This window comes from Esox lucius, chromosome 18, assembly GCF_011004845.1.
Source record: "Esox lucius isolate fEsoLuc1 chromosome 18, fEsoLuc1.pri, whole genome shotgun sequence".
Classification (NCBI taxonomy): domain Eukaryota; kingdom Metazoa; phylum Chordata; class Actinopteri; order Esociformes; family Esocidae; genus Esox; species Esox lucius.
Genome location: NC_047586.1, coordinates 16,586,374 through 16,600,616, shown reverse-complemented (window position 1 = coordinate 16,600,616; position 14,243 = coordinate 16,586,374). Strand labels below are relative to the sequence as shown.

Here is a 14,243-nt window from a genome sequence, read left to right as displayed (position 1 = left end):
GAAGTTCAACATGGCAACTAATGGCAAAGATCTCTGAGGATCTGAAAAAAAGAATTGTTGCTCTAGATAAAGATGGCCTAGGCTATAAGAAGATTGCCAAGAGCCTGAAACTGAGCTGCAGCACGGTGGCCAAGATCATACAGCAGTTTAACAGGACAGGTTCCACTCAGAACAGGCCTCGCCATGGTCGACCAAAGAAGTTGAGTGCACGTGCTCAGCGTCATATCCAGAGGTTGTCTTTGGGAAATAGATGTATGAGTGCTGCCAGCATTGCTGCAGAGGTTGAAGGGGTGGGGTGTCAGCCTGTCAGTGCTCAGACCATATGCCGCACACTGCATCAAATTGGTCTGCATGGCTGTCGTCCCAGAAGGAAGCTTCTTCTAAAGATAATGCACAAGGAAGCCCACAAACAGTTTGCTGAAGACAAGTAGACGGAGGACATGGATTACTGGAACCATGTCCTGTGGTCTGATGAGACCAAGATAAACTTATTTTGTTCAGATGGTGTCAAGCGTGCCATGACAGTGTCTTTATCTGGTGGTCCTCCATCCACACCTTTATTGACCTGGATCTGTGGCATACAGCATTGTCCTGCTGGATTACCCAATTCACAGAGTGGGGGAACATTGCCAGAGCAGAAGGAAGCAGGTGTTCTTCAAGGATAACTTTGTTCTTGGCTTGATTCATGCATCCTTCACAAAGACAAATCTGCCCGATTCCAGCCTTGCTGAAGCATCCCCAGATCTTCACCAATCCTCCAACAAGGGGATGATGGCCCAATGTGGCTTGTAGTCCTCTCCAGGTCTCTGTCTAACCATTAGATGACCAAAGCTGAAAATCTGACTCATCAGAGAAGATGATCTTACTCCATTCCTCTACGGTCCAATCCTTATGGTCTTTTGCAAACTTCAGCCTGGATCACCTTTGCTTCTCATTTATTATGTGCTTTTTTCAGCCCTGCTCCTGGGAGACTGTTTTGAACCATCCTTTTGAACCGTGCACTTCACCTCAGCTGCTGTTTGCCATTCTTTTTATAGGTCACTTGATGTCATCCTATGGTTTTTGAGTGACATTCGAAGAAGTTGACGGTCATCTCAGTCAGTGGACAGTTATTTTCACCCTCTGCCAGTCTGTAGCTTTGTTGTCCCCAAATGTCTGTTGCTTGATCTTGTTCTAATGAACCGTCGTCTTTGAAATTTTCAGCAACCTGATGCTCACTGTATCCCTCTGCTAGTAAAGCCAGAACTGAACCCTTCATTTCCTCACTCAAAGCTTTTCTTTTCAACTCTTTTGTTATGCTGAATAGTTTTTTTCAAATTCAAATTACCTTTGAAGTACTACTTGAACAGTTTTTACCATCCAGCTGGTCCTATCGCAAGAGGATAGTGATGAACACAGCAGTGGTTTTTATACTTTTCCTCGTTAGATTAGATTTGGTTCAGGTAATCACCTAATCAGTACTTTAATAAGTAAAATGAGGTGTGCCTGTGTTGGAATTTAACAGACACTGGAATGGAATGGCTGCCATACAGGTAGAGATGCTGATTTTAAAAAATTAGGAGTGGTCTCTCAATTTTTTTCAGAGCTGTATATACAGCAGTTTGGGGATGTGCTTCACCACTTTGATATTCTGAAAAGGATGAAACGTATTCACCATATTTGAACCATAATTGTGATGTTATTTCTCTATCAACTATTGACTTATACTCAAAAGAGAAGACATGTGCACAGGCCATTTAAGGGAACCATTGTTACCTTCAGTTGATTATTTTGTGTTAATAAAGCGATGGACAGTTAGCCAGCACTTGAAGGTTACATTTCTTCAGGTCGGTTGGGCAACTGGGTGGAAAGATAACTTAAAACTATTGGCTACCATTCTTAAAGTCGTATATGTGATAATTATTTACAAACAGCAACATTTTTGTTGCAAACACTCTGGTTTCACCTTTGTTATGAATGCATACAGTATTTCTGTGCCCATTATTCTCTGAAGCCTTATTATCCACCTTTTCTTTGAGGCTTATTATCCAACTTTTTTTAAGTGATTCCAAGCAAATGTAATCAGTTTAACTTCACTAAAATTGGGTTGCTATTATATTCTGAACCATCTACTATTAGTACAGAAAACAAACGGCAACCTATCAACCTCTGCTATTGGTTATTCATTGAAAATCAAAAATCAGATGGTGTGTATTATTGCCTTCTGAACACTGGGTGGCACAACTACTGTATGTAAGTAAAACCAGCATATGGCAACACTGTTCATTTAACTAAGTGAATAATACCTCCCAAGTACTGTATTTCTTTATGAAGTCAAAGCTGATGTTCCCTATGTATTGTGGGAGTTTATGTATGCCCTGCAAAAGGTTCAACCACAGCATGTCCTCATAAATGGATTGTGTTTATGGATTGTGTAATACCATAGAGGACAGGTTGTCAATAGTGGTTTTGTGTAGTAGAGCAAACTTAGGCCAAATGCTTTGAGGTATACAAAAATGTGTAATATACAGGCACAGATAGTGGATAGTACTGGGGAGTATAGAGTGATGTCAAACCTGGAAGCTGATAAAGGGTTGGTTTTGTATGTTTTCACTGACAAAGGTTTATGTTGGGGAAGTTGATTACCTTCAGTGATGTCAAGGGGAGGTGAAGCTTCTTTTATTGCAGAAGCAACACACATACAGGCCTACCTCTGATTAGTAAGCTCGCGTCTCATATCATTAAAATGTAATTGATTGAGCTGACCCCACTCTATTAACACTGGTAGAGTTGAAAGGACTAGACAACTGTTGATGCTGGGATGTGGCTGAGGATGAATGAATATGTCCACATTTAATGACCATGGTTTACAGCTGTGTGAAGGGGAAATGACTTGCAGTGACTCTTCCCAGCCAGGTAGCCTGTAGGCCTACTCTAAATGAGTGAGGTTTTGCCTCAGTTATTTAATTGTACAACACATAAAAAGGTGGCTCTTAAAACGATGACATGTGCAGTGTCATAAAATGCAAGGTGGGTACATTAGCATTACCGCCTGCCCTACCGCGGATGAACCAATGCTGAGGAGCCCATGCGTTTAGTGCGCAATGACCAAAAGTGGCGTTGCGGCGTCCTAGCACTTCAAATTGGTATCGCATTAGCAGAGTGCAGTGTGACGGTCAGATCTCTCTCCGGTGGCAGGTGGCGAACTGTCAAACTGCGGGGCCGCGGAGGGGACGTAGACTAAACCCAATCATCGATCCCACAGTACCGACCGTCTATCAACGCGGCTGCAGTACGACGATCTGACACTGGCATGCGCACTGCAGCTTAGTCAATTCGAGTCTCCTCCGCCGGAGCCACAGGCAGGAGTGACTATTCTGACTACAGCCTGCCTTCTCCAGTTCCTGTTTCCGCCGCAGCTTTTTCCAAACGAATTTTGGACCAAAACATCGCAGCTGCGTCAGACTCCAACTTCCTCCGGCCCCTCACCAGGATCTCGCGAAAGCCTGTTGGTGTGCCAAGTGAAGGTACGTGGTTCTCTTCTGCTGGCTTTCCGAGTGCGTGGCGAAAACGCGGTGGGGTGAGCTCCTGGCTCGGTCCAAATGGTTCCAGTCCAACCTTGCTTGGCCTGTTGACTGCGTCGTTGCTGCTGTTGAGATCATGACAGAGTTGCGGTCATGGTAGAAAGAAACGGTCCATGTTAAACCACGCTATGGCCCAATGTGCCGTGTTGTGTTCTGTATCGAGTAACCAAAGCGCAGAGATGTTTGTATACGATCTCTGTTCAAAATGTCAACATGCAAGGTATAGCCTACGAGAGAGAATGCATACAGCATGTTCCACAGGCGTCAATGTATCGTGAATCAAATGCGTTGATATGATGACAAGGACAGGGTGTATCTGACGTGCAGTCTATACGTTGCAAGGCATTTCAGACATGTGCTGATGTGTTCATTCACTACCTGTGATGTTATCAGGGGAGCTTCTTACGGATGAACACTAGAAAGTGAAGTGTTTGACACATCGGCTCTGTCCTCACGGTCCCTGAAAACGTGAGGGAAATTGCATGTACACATTGTCTGTTTGTATGAAAGTGTTATTATGCTGAATGGACAAAGCCAGTTGTCGGGGGACTGAATGTTGCTGATGCTGCAGCGCAATGAGACTACATAACCTCCGAAATTACAATGGATGCACATCTTCCATGTGCACGCAGCACGCATCAGACGGACCGGGCATGGGTTCTTTGGGATATTGGGTGATGACAGCCGTTATGCTCGCCCAGCCTATGCCACTGAGCCGCAGTAAGGTTATTTATTCCCAGCCAAGCTTGAATCAGCATGGCATGCGACACGAGCACGACAAGTGGTCCATAATTCACTCTTTGTTGTCATTCAGGTCCACACACAACACAAAAGACTGAGAACACTAGTCTTAGCCGCGCGCGATATTCGTACTCAGTTACCATCCAGTGTTCTCACTCTGTCTCTGTAAATGCACTTCTTTTACGTAAATGTTGTTCTTGTTTCCAAACCTGGGTTGAAGTTTGGTTTAATTCTCTTGTGACGGGTGAATTCACAACATAGTCTTGCTTTAATCTGACATAAACTAAATAATATAATCTGTTTTGGAGCGAATTTTTAGGTTTTATTGTATCATGTATTATTTACCACGTCACTCTAGTGGCCTATAGCCTACAGACACCCACATATTCACACAAACACACACACACACACACATACCCACACACACGCACACACACACATTGAGTGTTCCACATTATTTTCTAGGGAAAAGTGATGGTTCTGTTTGAAAGACTCAAAAACCCCTATGAGCTCTTTACTAGTTCTTTGAAGTTAACAAAATGGTTATTTGCCCTTACTGATCAGTGTAGTAGAGTTGTTTATTTTTTATTTTTCAGGGCATGATTTTATCACTGCTCTTTTAGTTCAACCATGAGTGAGATTGTCGTTTCAGTTAATCTAATGTGTTTTGTTATGTCTCACATTATGTATATGGCCACAGGCAGTGTCATGTGAAAGACTAGTTGTGTTATTATTGTGAACGGTTGACTATATCAGTCACTTATTCTCCATTCTTTCCTCATGGACCCCAATAGATCCAGAAATGGAATTCTATCTCTATAACGCCTATAGCAGCATACCAACATGATATGGTTTAACGGAAAAACAATATTTCTCCAAATGGATGTACAAAGAACCTTTTAGATTGATACCACTCACAGGGCTGAGCTTGCTTCGTAACTGCAGTTAATAAAAACGTGCACATCATAAATTGTGTCTAAGTAAATCGAAGTTTGAATATAAACCAAATTTGATTCCTTTCACATTTGCTTATAAATAATCTGGCTATGAATACACACTCCCACTTTGTTTAATTACCCCGGCCAGAGGGACACGGCACATAGTGAGCAAGGCTGTATGCACCTGCTGTTCAGATCCTGCAGTTGATCAGACTCAAAAATACATAAATATAATACAATACAGAATGTCAGATTGCAAGTGTTTAGAAACCAGATCTTTTAGACTTTGTTATATTCAAACACATGGCTTCGGGTCTTTATTTTGACAGCAAGTTGTAAAGGTGATACATTTTGATCAGAGTGACGAGGGGAATTAAATATGGAGTGAATGAATGGGCAGTTTAATGACACAGTATCACAATATTGTGTACACCAAATGAATGAAACAAGGTCTGTGATCATTTTTAGAGCAAGTAGTCTAATTTCAGCTGCCACTATGCATCTGTCCCTCAAACAGTGTGAGGCGCTGTTTGCTCTAAACTGTGCTATTGGCGTTTTCTGCTCCCTGTCTGTAGCAGGTGAAGGTGAGGTCAGAGGGATGGGTACACACACAAACATCACCCCTGAGACCAGCACCATGCACATACAGGTAATCAAATAATACAGGTTTGAAAAAGTAGGAAAATTGAACTCTTTTGCCAGTAGAAATACCCGGATGGGTCTGAGAACTCTATTCATCTAGCCACAGACCACTGTTTGGCAATACTCATTTTATTCACCTTTATTCACACAGAGAAATCCACTGAGGCCAAAGTCTCTTTTACAGCTGAGCCCTGTATTACAAGAAAAGGAACACATACGTAGTGGAAATAAGACATGCATTAAGAAAAAAACGATCACAATTGACAATAGATCATTCATAAGATAGTTTTAAAGGCGTTTTTTCACATTGACATTTTAGCATTTATACCTGTCACACTAAACCTTTTCCCCCGCCCCCAAATGGATATTCATCAAATATCTGTGTTAAACTAAATCAAAAGATGTTTGTGTTCACGACACCTGGTGGATGTTTTCCTGTGGACCTGCAACATACATCATTTCCTGAGGCTCTTCGCTGCACCCCAGCGTTTCAATCCCTTTCCACCTAAAGGTGCATTTTTAACAGTTACTTGGCATGGGCCTACCCGAATCCTGTGTTAGCTTGACTCATTTGAACAATGCACTTAGCAGCAACACGAGGCAGTTACAGTGGTCCCTCTGAGCCGAGGACAACGATATACGCCTCTGAACAACTAATGCATCAGTAATGCTTATCTAATATAGTAAAGCCTGGCGAATGGGAGCGAACTGATTGAGTAAGTAGCCGTAATCCACCCATGAATAAGTAAACAGCCATATATTGTAGTGACAGATAGGCCTACCTCCATTAGTCTCTATCAGTCAGTTGCTGGCTAGCAAGACCTTCTGTGGGCTTTCATTTTGAGACATTTCAGTGGGAATATGACTGGTGGCTCTCATTCGATGTGCCTATGCATTAAGTCGCAATATGAGTGTAAATGCATGTTTTAATGAAGATGTAATAAGTACTTATCACATAATTGATATCACTATTACCAGTTATATATAGCTGATCTATCTTCATCAATTGCTAATAACATTAGTCATTTTATGATGGGAATGGGGATCGCCATGTCATTATTATCTTAAGCTTCTTTAGACTACTGTTATGTGTTATTGAGTGACTTAGAACAGGGCCTTTACTCTCTCTCTCTCTCTCTCTCTCTCTCTCTCCCCCTCTCTCTATCTCTTTCTCCCTCTTGATTTTATTTGAAGTGTTTTCTTAACATTGCCAAAGCAAGTGAAAAATAATCAAAATTAAAATGAACAGATGTGAAATTAACCATCAGCAATTGGAACTATACATTAAACAAGAGTTACAGAAATGTAACCGTAACTCTCTGATCCATAGAAAGTTTGGATTCAATCTTCTGTCTGGCTTCATTTTGATAATAATCAATTCAGGAAACACTTAAGCAATGCTCTGCATTGAGGTTAGATGGGGTGGCATGGGCTAAAATGATCTCAGAAACATTTATTTTCTTTGTATATTCAGTGGTCCACAGTCGCATAAACTCTCTCAAATGACAACAAAGAGTTTCAAGATTCTCAATTGTCCCTGCACGTTACGTTCTTTTCTGATGCGTCATGCACCAGCCAAGTGGATTTCTAGTTTAAACATCTGTTGGCTTTTTGACTCCGAGTCTCTCTCGAAGCCTGCCTCTCATGTGTTTAACAGAACTGAACTGGTACCTTGTTCTTTGCACACAAAGAGACTGTCCATTTTTACTCATTGTATATTGCCTATATATAGCAGGCTAAGTGTACTGTACATCCGTTTGACACGTCTGTTTTCTAGCGATCACAGCATAAGTCCCATTCTTGAGCAATACTGGAGGGATGAATTGGGACCCAGATAGAGAAAAGGAGCAGTCCTATTTAACATGCCTCCAATGACACACATAAAGGCCCCATGAAGGCCAGAGGATTGCTGCTTGTACAGCTACAGTAACAATGCTCCCAGAAAGGAATGCTGCTACCATTGTGCTGTTTGTATTGTTGGTCTCCCGGCAGCGTATTACTTTCCAATTCCGTTTATACAATTGACGGAGCCAAGGCATGAAAACATGGCATTGTTTTCAAATTGTTATCCTTTTGTGTTTTTGGGTGTTTATGAGCCCCTTTTGTTAGGCATTAATGGCCTTGGCTGTACAACCTTACGGTCCAAATAATAGAGTCTGAGCAATGTGCAAAGGCCAACAGTACGTGTCCTACAAAATGCAGGCCGGTGTAAGTCAAGGGAGGAGCAGCTAACGGGACATGCACCGTGTCAGTGGTCAGGGACATGCACCGTGTCAGTGGTCAGGGCCATGCACCGTGTCAGTGGTCAGGGCCATGCACCGTGTCAGTGGTCAGGGCCATGCACCGTGTCAGTGGTCAGGGCCATGCACCGTGTCAGTGGTCAGGGCCATGCACCTTGTCAGTGGTCAAGGCCATGCACCATGTCAGTGGTCAGGATTATGCACTGTGTCAGTGGTCAGGGTTATACACTGTGTCAGTGGTCAGGGACATGCACCGTGTCAGTGGTCAGGGCCATGCACCTTGTCAGTGGTCAAGGCCATGCACCGTGTTAGTGGTCAAGGCCATGCACCGTGTCAGTGGTCAGGATTATGCACTGTGTCAGTGGTCAGGGTTATACACTGTGTCAGTGGTCAGGGACATGCACCGTGTCAGTTGTCAGGACTATGCATCGTGTCAGTGGTCAGGGCCTTGCACCGTGTCAGTTGTCAGGGCTATGCATCAGGTCAGTGGTCAGGGCCATGCATCGGGTCAGTGGTCAGGGCCATGCATCGTGTCAGTGGTCAGTGGTCAGGATTATGCACCGGATCAGTGGTCAGGGCCATGCACCATGTCAGTGGTCAGGGCTATGCATCGGGTCAGTGGTCAGGGCCATGCATCATGTCAGTGGTCAGGGCTATGCATCGGGTCAGTGGTCAGGGCCATGCATCATGTCAGTGGTCAAGGCTATGCATTGTGTCAGTGGTCAGGGCCTTGCACCGTGTCAGTTGTCAGGGCTATGCATTGTGTCAGTGGTCAGGGCCTTGCACCGTGTCAGTTGTCAGGGCTATGGATCGGGTCAGTGGTCAGGGCCATGCATCATGTCAGTGGTCATGGCTATGCATTGTGTCAGTGGTCAGGGCCATGCATCGTGTCAGTGGTCAGGGCCATGCGGTTCGTAGAGGGTGGTGTATTGTTTGCCGCTAAGTGTCCTTGCATACAGAGACTGTAAAAATATTTCAAGTTCTTTGTGAATGGCAAATTAGGACTTTGGGCTCATATTTGGTGTATAAAACGTGTATTCATATGCGCCTTAGTGAGTGCATGCCATGGTATGCGTGTGTGTGTTTGTGGTAGTGCTTGTATCTACACACTGATCCGAGAACTGGATGTGGCATTTTGCTGGCGTTTTTGATGTTAGGCTGGCATTTAGTGTCAGTTCTTTGTGTCCCTGCACGTTCCCTAGCTTTAAAAGATTGGAGCTAAGAGAGAATAGCGGATGATGGAGGAGCTGACGTTTGATGCCCGATGGAAAATTCTTATGATGTCCAATTATTATCTTTCAGACTGACGTGTTATAGCCTAGCTGACTAGCTCCCAGATAGATTGCATTGTGTGTGTGTGTGTGCGTGTGTGGGCGTGCATGCTAGTCCATGCATACATGCGCGTGTGTTGTATCTCTCAGGCTGTGATGGTAAAACCATGTTATTACAACCACAGGGCAGAAACCCTATAGAGACGTGATAGAAAACAGCTCTTCCTGTCTTCCTTCATTTCTGCCATCACTTTTTTTATTGCTCCCCTCCTGCTCTGGGGGAGATATTCTGCTTATTGTAAGACAGCCTGTCTGTCTGTTGAGTGCACAAGCCAATCACATATCTAGTCTGTGGGAGGTTTCCATGGTGAAGCGTTGCAAAGCACTGGGTGAACTCAACTCAGGTTAAGTTTGATCCGGGCGAAAGGATGTGCGCCATTCATCCTCCACAAGCCTGTCTAAAAATCCTGCCTGTCTGTCTGCCTTTCTGTCTGTCTGCACGCCTGCCTGTCTGTCCGTATGCCGGGCTGTCTGTCTGTCTCCTCCTGACAGCCGTTCTGTCTGTCACTATGTCTATCTGGCTCTATCTTAAAGTGGTGAAATTCTGAAGAGGATGGAAGACAAGGAAAAGCCTTTGTTTAATGGTTACACTGAAAAGAAGTAGCAGTAGTGCAATAGAAAAACAGACGGGCAGACATACAGGCACGAAGGCAGGCATGCAGGCACTAAGGCGATGAGACACTGTGTCTGTTTTGTTTAGTGGCTGAGTGTAGATCAGAGAAGGGCCTTCACCGCTGCTACCTACCAGGGGGTTTGGTCTTTCAGTGTCCTGTCCTTGTCCCAGTGTTTGCCCCCTTCGCCATGGTCACCAGGGAACCTGAACCTGTTTCTTCCACCACTGTCTGTTGCTCCAGCTCTGTTTGTCCCCTCAGGGTTGCTGTATTTAACCAGTTGGTTAGGGAGGAATATGTGTGTGTGCTTCCTGCTGTGTGTGTGTGTGTGGCAGCACATCAGGCTAACACAGTTCCAGCTGCTGGAAAGTGGGTCTTGCGACTTGGTCTGCTCTAAGGAGAACATCCAGAAATAGACCATCTGCCCTCATCTAACTGATTCATTCACTTGTCTCTTTTTCACCAGAATGCTCGGGTATGAACTGCCCTGATATGGAAAGCTCATGTTCTGCTCTGAAACGTACAGATTGGTGCAGTTGATACCAGGCAACTTTGTCCAGGCTTACACTGTCTTTGGTCTCATAGTCTCATATCAGTGCACCTGTGTGTATGTGTGTGTGCGGGGACGTGCGTGTACGTGCATGCCTGTGCAATAGTGTTTATGTGTAAGAGGTCTTGCACAAGGAACCGATTACCCAAGGAGATGACACACTCCAACGTATTTGCCTGTAAGTGACTCAGCTGGGTGACATCCATCCCTGCCTCAGCTCAAACAGTCTTCCTCACCTGACGATCCCCCATCGGCACGTTGCAACCTAATCTAGCGGACGCTAATGGGCATTGGTTAACATGGTGTTACCGGATACAGGGTGTCGAATGGCGTCCCGGGAGCTCCAGGCCCAGACGGGGCCAGCCAGGGTTCAACTGTGTCCCTGGGGGATTGAGCTGGACACTGATGAAAGAGTCTTTATCAGGCTCAGCCACGGTCACCGGAGCTAGCCAGGCTAGCCGTGCATCCTAGGCTCTGTGCGTGTGGCGGAGGCGCTTCCCTTCACTTCATTTATGTGTTTGTCCTGTCCGTGTATTAATGTCTGCCCAGGCGATGGTTAGGTAAGTGGTGGTGCCTGGCAGAGACTGGATTTCGTGGGATCGGCTTGAAAGGATCGACCACAGGGAGAAGTGACATCTGTCCTCGACATGGAGCAGAGCGGCATGACATGCACAACACCACACCCACATACAGAAGCACACACACATACGCCCACCCACGCACACACACACACCCACGCGCACCAGATCAAATACAGCATCAGTTAACTGCCCGTGGCTCTGCGCTGCCCAGCCACCTCCATCTCAGACTGGTATCATCACCTTCAGTCCTGAAGGACAGACAGATAAGGAGAGACCTAAAGGCTCTACAGCCCACTGCTGTTGGGCGGTTTTGATTGGCTTTGGATAAAAGTACTGATTTTGTATTTTTCTCTCAGTAGCAGCAATCACACATATCTCCCGTTCATCCAGCCAGACATCTGTATCTGGGAAGCAGAAGGGCAGGGAGTTGGCCCATATAGGTCAAAGCTTTTCAACTCTCAGAGCCGGGACACACTCAGAGAGAGGGACACTGATAAGAGAGAATGACAGAGAGAGATGGAGAGAGAGTGAGAGAGATTGGGAGAGAAATTGCATGCACTTTGGAGTCATGAGAGTTTGAACGCACTACTCTTTGAAGCATTTTGGGTTTCATGGTCCCAGGAAAGGTAGAGCTCACACTCTCTCATTTTCTTTCTTCTCCTTTTCCTTCTTCATCTGGCAAACTGGGTTTGTTTGTTTCCCTTGCCTTTGATCTCATAGCATGTGAGCCATCTGAGGATGAGGCGGCCCCAACCTGCTGTTCCCATGACGTCCTCCCGTCTCTCTCCTCACGGGATTGGCCACAGGCCAGTCAGAGCATCCCGAACCGCTTTGACCCGCCAATAAGTTTGGAGCTCCGAGTCACATCTGATCGGTGAATCCTTGTGTGCGTGACTCCTCATAGCCGCCTCCAGAAGCGGAGTCCTCTCGTACCCTCTCAGTCTCCGGTTCCCTCGTTGGTTCTCTGTGTGCGGGGCCGGCTAGCCGCCGGCTAAATCAGGCGCGATGGTATGTATCCACTGTGTGTGCCGGCCGCCTACAGTGCACCACCACCATCACCACCGCAGGGCACCGTGGGCTTAGATCAAGCCCAGGCATGAGGCTGGTTTTGCCGGAGGTTGGCACGCCAGAATGGCTTTTCCTGAGCACCGCTCCAGTTGGAGGACGGTGTCTTGGTCTGCTAGTGGCAGGTCCATCTCCCCAGGCTCAGTTAGAAGTCCTCTGGGCCAATGAGAGTGCTAGTTAGGACATGCCATTCAGCAGTTACAAGCCCCTAATTGGACAGAGTGAGACAACGTGACACGCCGGGGGGTGGGTGGGGGGGGGCATTAGAACCACTGTGATGATCTTAAGTGGGAGGAGAGGAAAAGAGATAGAGAATGGAAAGAGAAAATGGAGAGAGAGAATAGAGCCAGTGAATGGAGAGAATAGAGAGAGGGTGAGGGAGACCAGGAGAGATAAAAGCTAGAGAGATGGATGAAGGAAAAGAAAGAGAGACCGTTCACTATAAAGATTCCTTTGGAAACGAGGAATTAAAAGCCACTGAATGGAGGCTGGAGGCAATGATGTGTGAGTGTGTGTGTGGGTGTGTGTTTGTATATTTGCGTGTTTCTGGGTCCTGTCCTTGTTGACTCTGTGCTGTTATGTTGCCTTCCGAGGTTGAAGGAGGAAGACAGCCGTAGGGCTGGAGGACCCATCCTTGTGGAACGCCATGCACGGAAACATGGTTCTCATTGCAAATAACAACCAGCAAGAAATACACGGGGGGGGGGGGGGGGGGGGGGGGGGGGGGGGGGGGGGGGGGGGGGGGGGGGGGGGTTGAACCGCCAGCACCACCAGTACAGGCCTCTTCAGTTTCCGATGAAAGCAACAGCACAGCATCCGAAACGGGAAACCTCTGCATAGACAGCCACAACGTGGCAGTTTCTTTCTAATGGATTTCTGGTGTGAATGATTATGTGGGATAACAGACATTGATGTCTGTTTTTTCTTTCAATCTCACATCTCATCTGCTTTTTCAATAGTTTGATAACCTGTTATTGTTTCCGTGTTGCATAATAATTATCAGGGAGTGCATTTGAATAAAAAAACTGAGTGAAGAGCCCTACTATGAGTGTAGCAATACTGAATAATCCACCTGTTGTGAAACTTTTACAGTGTAATACTCTCTAAAGACATATTATATTATTTAAACCTTCCGTATTTTAAAGCGGTTGCTGCCAAAGAGGGAGGTTGTTTTTCCAATGCAAGAAGGTCAAGTAGATACAGGTTGAAACTGGCCCAGATGTTTAAAACCTGACTTCTCTTCCCAATAGTAAATACTTACACCATTTCCCATTAAAGTAGAAACCTCCCACTCTTAGTTGCTCTCACTTGGAACGCATCCATCCATCCACGCTTTATCGAGGCTCTCTATCACCTTGGCAACTTGCTTTCCCTGCAGATCGCGGTTGTGTTGTCTTTCGTGAGGATTACCATAACAACAGAGAGCAGGCTTTAGCTTTAATTCCTCTAACACTGGACCTGGCTTCTGTGTGGATCAGCTCGCCTGGCGGGCTCATCTTAACTGGGATTAGCAGGCGTGGGCAGGCGGCTAATGCTACCGCCACCCGTATTGGCTGATCTCGCCTCAGGGACCCCCATATCGACCCATATGGGGCTCTAGTGTCCATGTTCCACTGTTACGTTTACTCCTCCCGAGGTGAGTCTCGGCCCGATAGCAGGTGTCCCACCCAACCCCAGAGTTCTTATCTACTGCTCAGCTAGCTAGCGGTTAGTGCTCTCTACCAGGCTTATGGGTACTGTAGGTGGGTCACTGTTGCCTACAGAGACTGCAGGCAGTCTCTGTAGGCACTTACTGGGATGGGCGACATGGCTCCCTGGAAGAAGGAGGGTGGGCAGAGAGAGTGTGTAAAAGGCTAACTCAGCTGGCTGAGAGGAGGGAGGAGGAGGAGAGGAGGTCTATGGGGCACAGGCTGACCCTGTAAACAGGGGAGATTAGAGAGAATGATGAAGGGGGTCTTGGCAGTCCTCAACTAATATGCGT

At 46.0% G+C, this 14,243-nt stretch overlaps 1 protein-coding gene across 1 annotated transcript in view; it reads left to right on the top strand.

Annotated features, from left to right (window-relative positions):
• Positions 1 to 3,099: 3,099 nt before the first annotated feature.
• Positions 3,100 to 14,243, top strand: part of fut8b (fucosyltransferase 8b (alpha (1,6) fucosyltransferase)) — a 94,838-nt gene continuing 83,694 nt past the window's right edge. The window contains exon 1 of the mRNA XM_013138482.4: positions 3,100 to 3,506. The gene's annotated coding sequence lies outside the window, so the exon portion shown is untranslated. The remainder of the gene's footprint in view (positions 3,507 to 14,243) is intronic.